This window comes from Littorina saxatilis, linkage group LG12 (assembly GCF_037325665.1).
Source record: "Littorina saxatilis isolate snail1 linkage group LG12, US_GU_Lsax_2.0, whole genome shotgun sequence".
Classification (NCBI taxonomy): Eukaryota; Metazoa; Mollusca; class Gastropoda; order Littorinimorpha; family Littorinidae; genus Littorina; species Littorina saxatilis.
In genome coordinates this window covers 14,249,579-14,260,453 of record NC_090256.1, presented here as the reverse complement: position 1 = coordinate 14,260,453, position 10,875 = coordinate 14,249,579, and the positions used below count along the sequence as shown (strand labels likewise).

Below are 10,875 nucleotides of genomic sequence, written 5' to 3'. Positions count from 1 at the left end.
CGTTTCTGTATCTTCAATTTAAATTGTTAGATTGATACACCCGGTGAAAAACAAGCGACCCAAATTTTCAACAAAAAGAAGGGTGCACTTAAACATTCTTAACATATGTCTTGTTGTGCACTTGCTGTGTTTGTTGTTTGATTGATTACAATTGTAAGATTGTTATGGCAATCTTGTCTTTGTATGATCTGTATCTCTCTCTCTCTCTCTCTCTCTCTCTCTCTCTCTCTCTCTCTCTCTCTCTCTCTCTCTCTCTCTCTCTCTCTCTGTTGTTCTCTTTAATTTTGTTAATGGGATTGTGAATGTGTGTGAGTGTGCGCGCGTGCGTATATGCCTGGTTGCGTGTGCGTGTGATATAGAGAGAGAGGCAAAGTGCAGACTGCTCTACACGAAGGGCGACAAATACGCAGCGAAAATCAAAGTAGTGGTTGTTTCCCTTGCATCTGATCTCTCTGATGACAAGAGTTCTGAGCATAGTAAAAACCAGGAATATGAAAGTAGGAGAGAAAACAAAGAAGCACAAGTAACTGGTTATTCCTGTAACTAATCGCCGACACGAACTGAAAAAACAACAAACAAAACAACAGGGCGTAAGGAAGCTGTCCGCCAGCGTATGACTGCTACTTGACCCGTCAAACTTGCTGAATGATAGAATCCGTTAATTGTCCCTCAGGCCCGGAAGATGTTCACGCCCGACTCGTTCAACATTTGAGTTCAAAGAGAAACGCGGCTTGTTTGATGACGGCATTGGCATTGTGGATTACTGGCCAAGTTTTGACAAGGGGGTGAACATTTTACCCTCCACCTTGTGACCTTGTGACATGATCAACAATGACCAGTGCGAAAGGGTGGAGAAGCGACTGACGATGTGGGGAAAGTGAGCTCGCTTGGCTTGCCGCCCCACAAACTCGGCCACTCAGCCTCGCACAATCCGTTGACGTCATCACATTTTCCCTTTAATTTCATTTCCTTCCTCTGAAGAGTGGAACTGTCCTTGTCCTTGTGTGCTAGAAATGCTTCCCTGTGTTTTCAGTGATGGATACCCATCTTTGTGTACGTTTTATTTGATGTGGACTCTGTGTGTGTGTGTGTGTGTGTGTGTCTTTCTTTCTTTCTTTATTTGGTGTTTAACGTCGTTTTCAACCACGAAGGGTTATATCGCGACGGGGAAAGGGGGAAGATGGGATAGAGCCACTTGTCAATTGTTTCTTGTTCACAAAAGCACTAATCAAAAATTTGCTCCAGGGGCTTGCAACGTACCTTACTGGGAGAATGCAAGTTTCCAGTACAAAGGACTTAACATTTCTTACATACTGCTTGACTAAAATCTGTACAAAAATTGACTATATTCTATACAAGAAACATTTAACAAGGGTAAAAGGAGAAACAGAATCCGTTAGTCGCCTCTTACAACATGCTGGGGAGCATCGGGTAAATTCTTCCCCCTAACCCGCGGGGTGTGTGTGTGTGTGTGATTGATAGAGAGAGAGCGAGAGAGAGAGAGAGAGCGAAAGAGAGAGAAACTGAAACAAACTGAAACCAGTGAACTTTATTACCAAAGAGAAAGAGAGAGAGAGAGCATTCATCTTTTTCTTGACATGCAGGCAGACGCAATGTACAGTTCTAAGTTATTAATTTAAACCATTGTGCGCATTTCGGTGACTGATGTCAGTGGGGGGTGAATTTTCAACAGAAACTCCTGATCCTCAGTCATTTCACACTTCGTCTGGGCGCCTTTACACAGAGAGAGAGAGACGGAGAGAGAGAGAGAGAGAGAGAGAGAGAGAGAGAGAGAAGAGAGAGAGAGAGAGCGCGCGCAGTTCCATTTGATCTTACATATGATTCAGTCTAGTAGAAAAGGAGTTGAGTTCACTCTACTTGCTTCATCGATTGCAAAACCACGCCCGCTAAACACCACTCCATTATTTTTTCTTTCCCTGCCTCCCAGATGTTTTCTTACTCCTTTTTGGAAGCATGTCTGTAAGCAGTGGCCTGAATTAGACTGGTGACCTTTTACCGGTCTGAACGTGCCCGTGTGTTTGACTTGAGTAATCAGGCCATAATTGTGTGTGCCGAAGGGGACAGGGGGTAGATTCCTTAAGAGAGCGGAAAAGTGCACTTACATTGACATGTTTGTTTATTTTGTGTTTCTTGTCGCTGGGTAAATCTATGTCAATCGAAACTGTTTTGCGGCAACGAAAATGTACTGAGCGATTGATGATAAGACGCATACCACAATTATTAATTTATTTACTCGGGTTCCTTTAAGTCCATCTCCCCCCCACTCCCCCCCCCCGCCCCACCCCGCCTTCCCTTTACCCGGCAATAGTACTTTTTACATTTAGTCAAATTTTGACTAAATGTTTTAACGTAGAGGGGGAATCGAGACGAGGGTCGTGGTGTATGTGTGTGTGTGTGTGTGTGTGTGTGTGTCTGTCTGTCTGTCTGTCTGTGTGTGTGTGTGTAGAGCGATTCAGACTAAACTACTGGACCGATCTTTATGAAATTTGACATGAGAGTTCCTGGGTATGAAATCCCCAGACGTTTTTTTCATTTTTCTGATAAATGTCTTTTATGACGTCATATCCGGCTTTTCGTTAAAGTTGAGGCGGCACTGTCACGCTCTCCTTTTTCAACCAAATTGGTTGAAATTTTGGTCAAGTAATCTTCGACGAAGCCCGGACTTCGGTATTGCATTTCAGCTTGGTGGCTTAAAAATTAATTAATGACTTTGGTCATTAAAAATCTGAAAATTGTAATAAAAAAATTTTTTTTTATAAAACGATCCAAATTTACGTTCATCTTATTCTCCATCATTTTCTGATTCCAAAAACATATAAATATGTTATATTTGGATTAAAAACAAGCTCTGAAATTTAAATATATAAAAATTATTATCAAAATTAAATTGTCGAAATCAATTTAAAAACACTTTCATCTTATTCCTTGTCGGTTCCTGATTCCAAAAACATATAGATATGATATGTTTGGATTTAAAAACACGCTCAGAAAGTTAAAACAAAGACAGGTACAGAAAAGCGTGCTATCCTTCTTAGCGCAACTACTACCCCGCTCTTCTTGTCAATTTCACTGCCTTTGCCATGAGCGGTGGACTGACGATGCTACGAGTATACGGTCTTGCTGAAAAATGGCATTGCGCTGTTTCATTCTGTGAGTTCGACAGCTACTTGACTAAATGTTGTATTTTCGCCTTACGCGACTTGTTTTTTCTTCTCAAGGAGAGACCTAAAATATCCCTGTCCGTTGAAATGCTAAATCTCACACCCTTGGTTCAGCCCTGCGCACCTTTTCCTACCCAGCACCTTTGTACTATGGGTTCTACAGTCGAGAATACACTAAGGTCAGGTGTCAGTGTTTTGTGTGTGTGTGTGTGTGTGTGTGTGTGTGTGTGTGTGTGTGTGTGTGTTTGTTTGTGTTTGCAAGGCAAGGCAACATTTATTTCATCAGGCCCCTCCCCCCCCCGGAACCCTAGGGTTATATAAATAGATTAAAAAAACAAAAACAAAAACACCACACACAACCAGAAAGCAAACAAACAAAAACACCCCGGTGGGCTTGAACTGGGAGCATATTCTATGGTTAGATTTTTATCGGCAGATGTTTAACCAATGGCTGAATTTTCTCCTCGGTAAAACCAAGATAAAACATCGAAACAACTCCGGTATCTCAGACTTTCATTTTTGTTTAATTCCGGTATTATCAAGAGAGCCATGCAAGAAGTAAATACCAGTAACTGCTGCTGGGAACCGTACAATTCACCGGTAAAAAGTAAGCACGTGGGTACATTTTTTACATACTGATTAGCCAATGGCTGAACTTTCTCATCGGCAATGAAAAAACCCATTATATCAGACTCTCATTGACTCATATTGTACCGGTATTTCTAAAACAGCCAATCAAGTACAGATATACCAGTACTGATACTGCTGTTAACATACGCCGGGTACTGGTAAAAAGTCAGCTTTGGTGTTCCATACGAATCGGCAAAGGCGTAACAATGAAAGCACCGCGTGTGTTATCACAAATTACGCTTGATTTCCGAACTCATCTTCTGGTACTAATTAGGTTAAGATACAAAACGTGGCGTGACAAGAAAACAGGTCAAGGGTGTGTCCGCTATACGGCTGACGGCAATGAACTGCTAGGAAGGACACTGAGACATTATGATGTCTGCTATTGACAATACACTGTAAGGCCTGAAGCTGATTGCCATGACTGACTCATGGTGCACAGACCCTAAGGCAACACGTGCACCACTGTCAGCTCTTTTCGATGTGTGTGTGTGTGTGTGTGTGTGTGAGAGAAAACGTGGGAAATATCTGACCAATTTCGTCAAGGAGCTCGTTTCAGTACAGGCCTCAAAGAGAGACAAACACTGATATTTGTCAATCTCCCGTATTAGCCCCGCGTGAGATTCGTCGCCAAACTCGATTGAACTCTTTTTTTTGCATATGACGTCACTTTCACAGGGTAAATTCTGCAGATCTGTTGAATTGTCCATTGTGAGATTCTTTCCAATCTAACAGGACAGTACACAGGGTAAATTCTGCAGATCTGCTGAATTGTCCATTGTGAGATTCTTTCCAATCTAACAGGACTGTACACAGGGTAAATTCTGCAGATCTGTTGAATTGTCCATTGTGAGATTCTTTCCAATCTAACAGGACAGTACACAGGCCTCATTGAAACGAGCACGCATATGAGTGAGTTTTAGAGTAAAGTACAAGGCATTCTTTGGGGGAAACACAAACACACAAACACACTGTCAGCTGCTTGTGAAAACTGTCACGCGCGCAGACACCACTAGCGATACTTGCACTCAAACTTCCCCACCCCCACCCAGCCCCATTTCAAGCTTGAAAACACATCCACCCAGGCATAGGAATTCTCTTCGGATCCGAGGATTTCCCAGAAAAAGCTACACATTTTAGAGAGAGAAAAAAAGTCCTCTTCCGAGAATAAAAAATGGAGGAAGAAAACCGAGGAACAAAAATCGAAAAAGGACAATCTGCCTAGCATGACCAATGTCCTCCATAACCTTCCTTTCATTCAGTGAGATTCTGCCCGCGTGAGTCACTTTTGCAGACAGTTCTGTCCAATGTTAGCAATAAGGACTTTCACTGCAGTGACAGCAAACTATACTTTGGAAATACGACCATTTCTTGGAATGACGGTGACATTTGTGATCGGTTTATTAGAACAGATGTTGCTGTTTACATGTGTGTGAAAGAGTTAGTGCATGCGTTCAAATAATATAAATTCAGTTAAAGGATTAAAATGATCGTTGGTTACTGGCAATTCAAAACATGTATTAATTTTGGTCAGTTTTTTGCTGTGTAAAATTCATGAAACATACTCCCAGCATGCGCCAGATTACACAGATTGTAATCTAAATTTCACAAAAATTCCGCCACCCCCCCCCCCCCCTAATTTTCTAAGATTTGTCTTCAAATCAATTCCCAATTCCCAATTCACACAAACGACACTGACCGTTTGAACACAATTCACTGCACGTGCGTCCGCTGACAAAGACTGAAAGCAGAACAGAAGACTGACAACCCTGAGGAGAGAAAGTGGGGACTGTTTAGAGAAGAGTAATGGAAAACTGAAATGCTCTTTCTGCGACTATTAGTCGCTAGTAAAAGTGTGCGGTCGATGACCGCTCGTGAACGCTCGTCCCTACTATAGGAGCAGGGGCTGAATATAAACAACATCACCACTCCCATTACTTACTGGAAGGAGAGTGGAACGAAGACATCTAAAAGGTCAACACCACCACCACCCCCCCCCCCCCCCCACCCCCTGCCCCCATTCTCCACTTTCTCTATCTCGGTTTGGAGCGCCGATTCCAAAGCTCATTTAGGATTTGCTAGTACTCCAATGTTTTCTTTTAGTTTAAAAACTTTAAAAGTTTAAAATTCCCTACCAGCACCGCATGTGAGCCCCATATCGGCCTCATGTTTTTTTGCACATGTCTTCTGGGGCCCTGTTAGCCGATCTGGGGCCCGTATAGGGAGCATCTTGGGTAACCACGAATGGAGTGGAGAAATGCCGCCAACATTTACCCCATATGTTTTCTAAATACAGCAGAGCTAATTGAATGCGGTTTTTTTCTCTCTCCAAAAAGGGAATTAAGGTGAAGAGACCACTATGATAATACACGGAAGTCGGTGAACCAACTTTTACGACTTGAATGCTACTGAAGTCCTCAACAACAGTAACGCTTTCTCACACACACACACACACACACACACACACACACACACACACACACACACACACACACACACACACACACACACACACACACACACACACACACACACACAAACTGATTGTAGTAATCATTTAGGGAGGGGGGGAGGGGGGGTCCCACCGCCAAGCGAAGCTGCGTAATTTTTGTTTACAAGACACACTAGCTTATTTGGCAATCAAGGCTCTGCTGTTTTGTGATTCTTGAATATCTTGGGATATGCCATACGAACAGCGAAATTGTCTTTATTATGAGCTAGTTTGACAGTGTAACAGTTGCATCTTCTCGTGCAATCAGTCAGACTATAAAATATAAGTCAAAATCGGGCTATCGTGACTATTTAGAAATAAGATCCGGGTCTCACGTGTTCATCCTGTGGTTCGGTAATGCGCTGGACTTTGCATTGGTCTGGTTTTTTTTTTACGAAGACAGCAGCGATTATCTGCCTCTAACAATAGCAAACGACCTAGATCTACACTGCTAATCCCTCTCAGGGACAGCTAGCGACACAGCTCGTCTCGACACTGAGGACAGAGAGTCACGTGCGCTTATCTCACGGTGTTCGGGCACTGTTCTATTTTGTGGTCCTTTTATGTCCCGCTTATCTCACGGTGTTCGGGCACTGTTCTATATGGTGGTCCTTTTCTGTCCCGCTTATCTCACGGTGTTCGGGCACTGTTCTATATGGTGGTCCTTTTCTGTCTCGCTTATCTCACGGTGTTCGGGCACTGTTCTATATGGTGGTCCTTTTCTGTCTCGCTTATCTCACGGTGTTCGGGCACTGTTCTATATGGTGGTCCTTTTCTGTCTCGCTTATCTCACGGTGTTCGGGCACTGTTCTATCTGGTGGTCCTTTTATGTCCCGCTTATCTCACGGTGTTCGGGCACTGTTCTATCTGGTGGTCCTTTTCTGTCTCGCTTATCTCACGGTGTTCGGGCACTGTTCTATCTGGTGGTCCTTTTCTGTCCCGCTTATCTCACGGTGTTTGGGCACTGTTCTATCTGGTGGTCCTTTTCTGTCTCGCGTATCTCACGGTGTTCGGGCACTGTTCTATCTGGTGGTCCTTTTCTGTCTCGCGTATCTCACGGTGTTTGGGCACTGTTCTATATGGTGGTCCTTTTCTGTCTCGCGTATCTCACGGTGTTCGGGCACTGTTCTATCTGGTGGTCCTTTTCTGTCTCGCGTATCTCACGGTGTTTGGGCACTGTTCTATCTGGTGGTCCTTTTCTGTCTCGCGTATCTCACGGTGTTTGGGCACTGTTCTATCTGGTGGTCCTTTTCTGTCCTGCTTATCTCACGGTGTTTGGGCACTGTTCTATCTGGTGGTCCTTTTCTGTCTCGCGTATCTCACGGTGTTCGGGCACTGTTCTATCTGGTGGTCCTTTTCTGTCTCGCTTATCTCACGGTGTTCGGGCACTGTTCTATCTGGTGGTCCTTTTCTGTCTCGCGTATCTCACGGTGTTCGGGCACTGTTCTATCTGGTGGTCCTTTTCTGTCTCGCTTATCTCACGGTGTTCGGGCACTGTTCTATCTGGTGGTCCTTTTCTGTCCCGCTAGCGAACTTCATGTGTCTGGCGTTTTATTTCTGTTGTCCTTGCTCTTCAGTGAACCTGGAATTGTAAGCAAGTATTGCAGTATTCAACGCCGAGTGCCAGTTTCACATCACCAGGAGGGGCAGCTGTCGTAGCATATGGTGCCAACAGTCAGACTATCAAAGAAGAAAATGATCTCGCTGATCATCATAGGGTCTGCATCGCGTGTACGTACCTCGCAGCCTCGTGGCATTGTCCTGTCTATAATAATCAAATCAGTAACCAAAGGGAAGTAATACTGTCTACACTAGTTCAGTAGTCCTATCAGGTCCTTCTAAAGACCCTGGCGCTTTCTCTGTGGCGTCCTTGCTCCTAAAGCTGGGATCGTCAGCAAGCAGAACTGACCACGGAGCGCCGGTCTTCCCTCACCAAGACTGTCAGCTAGCAGAACTGACCACGGAGCGCCGGTCTTCCCTCACCAAGACTGTCAGCTAGCAGAACTGACCACGGAGCGCCGGTCTTCCCTCACCAAGACTGTCAGCTAGCAGAACTGACCACGGAGCGCCGGTCTTCCCTCACCAAGACTGTCAGCTAGCAGAACTGACCACGGAGCGCCGATCTTCCCTCACCAAGACTGTCAGCAAGCAGAACTGACCACGGAGCGCCGGTCTTCCCTAACAAAGACAGTCAGCTATACTGTGAGCACTTCGCTGTCGAGTTCAGATTGCATTATCAACAAAAGCACTATGGGTTTGTTTTCAGAATGGCCGGCGGTAAGTGAACTCAGTATCACGACAGTTGGGGCTGTTGGTTTTTTGTGTCCCTATATATTTGGCTATTGGGTAGTTAGGGAGGAATTATGTCACTGCTCTGTGTATGTAGGGATGCCAAAAACCACACACAAACATCAACAACAAAACAAAAATCAAACGAACAAACAAAACAAACAAAAAATGGTAACGAACAGTTGACCCTAAAAATAGCGCATGGCCTAAATTTACACCATTAATCTATCTCGGGCCGACGACAAGGCAATTATCCTGTGCACCTGTCTCGCGGCTCTGAGACACTGTCCCGCCATTCTGTCCTACTGACGGGTTTCTTGCGCCTATAGTGGTTGTCATCAATCATCAATCATCAATGAGGCTTATATCGCGCATATTCCGTGGGTACAGTTCTAGGCGCTCTGCAGTGATGCCGTGTGAGATGAAATTTTATACGGCCAGTAATTGCAGCCATTTCGGCGCATATTTACCTTTCACGGCCTATTATTCCAAGTCACACGGGTATAGGTAGACAATTATTAACTGTGCCTAAGCAATTTTGCCAGGAAAGACCCTTTTGTCAATCGTGGGATCTTTAACGTGCACACCCAATGTAGTGTACACGGGGGGAGTTCGGACACCGAAGAGAGTCTGCACACAAAGTTGACTTTGAAATAAATTTCCGCCGAACCTGGGATCGAACTCACGCTGACAGCGGCCAACTGAATACAAATCCAGCGCGCTACCAACTGAGCTATATCCCCGCCCACGAGGTTGTCCTCTCCATTGTCTGCTGTCCTTCACACTGGGGCTGTAAGGCAAGCAGTATTTACCGCGGAGTCCCAGTTGCCCCTTAGACCCCCCACAAAAAAGTCTGTTTACGGTATCCCGACCGACCCTATTTTTTCGCGCGACCCTAGACTTTTTTTTGGCATTTGGGGGAGAAAAAAAAATCTTTGTTTTTTGGCAAAATAACTTAAAAATATGTTGTTGTTGTTTTGTTTTTTTTTGGGTCCAGACCTACCGACCCTATTCTTTTTGCCTATGTTACCGTAAACAGACAATTTTTTTGGTTGGCCTTATCAAAACTGTCAGCTACCGTGGAATGGTGACATATTAACGACGAAAGTGAATATTTAAAGTATTTCGGTGAAGTTTATTATCAGTGATAACCACAGAAGCATTTCCAGATTACCAACATATCGCCGAGGTACAGCTGTGTTAAAGGCCCAGTATGCCTCAAATGGTTTACAGAACGATTTAAATCTTCTCACGATAAAAGCAGTTCTAACCTTATGGAACACACTGGCAATAGCATTTAACAGCATTTAATGACACAGTTCGTTTGAATGGCTATTTAGCTTGCGTAAACCACACACCAGATGTCGTGGTTTATTTTACGCCTGAGCCATCGTGAACCCGTGTCACACACTTTCCTTTTTTTCACAATTTCGTCGTCAGTTTGTGATTTGAATGCGACTAGCTGTATCTGCAATAGCACAATATTGTGTACCTCTGAATCTAAAGTGTAACAAACGACTGCGAAGCACACGAACTTATCGACCGCGGTAGACTTCAAAGAAAGCAGCGACATGCAGAAAGTTCGTCTGCTTGAGAAACACGACCTTGCGTGACCTGCACCGGGCTCCCTTTTTAAAACTTTCAAAACTTTGAGTTGTACTGATCTTGTCTTGATGAAAAAAGAAATCTTTTATGATTTAAGAAGGTTTATGTTACAAGCTGTCAATTTATTATTTAGATTTTAAAAGTTAGTTCTAGCACAAAACGAGGCGTCCGATTGTGGTATCAGACAGTCCGTTCTGACTGCACAAAAGAAATTCGTTGACGGAAAGCAGCCAGGATGTTCCCGTTCGGTGAGCGTTCAAATGGAAGTATGCTTGTACTGTATATAGAGGCTCGGGGAGCTCAGTGATCAGAAACGGATGGTTTACGGAAAGCTGTGTGTGCCTTTAACGAAAAGCGACAGTGTACGACCTGTCGGGACAAGGACAATCAATCAATCAATGAGTCTTATATCGCGCATATTCCGTGGGTACAGTTCTAGGCGCTCTGCAGTGATGCCGTGTGAGATAAAATTTTATACGGCCAGTAGATTGCAGCCATTTCGGCGCATATTTACCTTTCACGGCCTATTATTCCAAGTCACACGGGTATAGGTAGACAATTATTAACTGTGCCTAAGCAATTTTGCCAGGAAAGACCCTTTTGTCAATCGTGGGATCTTTAACGTGCACACCCAATGTAGTGTACACGGGGGGAGGTTCGGACACCGAAGAGAGTCTG

General features: G+C 44.2%; 1 long non-coding RNA gene across 1 annotated transcript in view; it reads right to left on the bottom strand.

The window, feature by feature from the left end:
- Nucleotides 1-1,107: 1,107 nt before the first annotated feature.
- The window catches only part of LOC138981310 (uncharacterized), a 200,707-nt gene continuing 190,939 nt past the window's right edge, over nucleotides 1,108-10,875 (bottom strand). Inside the window, exon 2 of the long non-coding RNA XR_011460608.1 lies at nucleotides 1,108-1,260. This is a non-coding gene — a long non-coding RNA (uncharacterized lncRNA). The remainder of the gene's footprint in view (nucleotides 1,261-10,875) is intronic.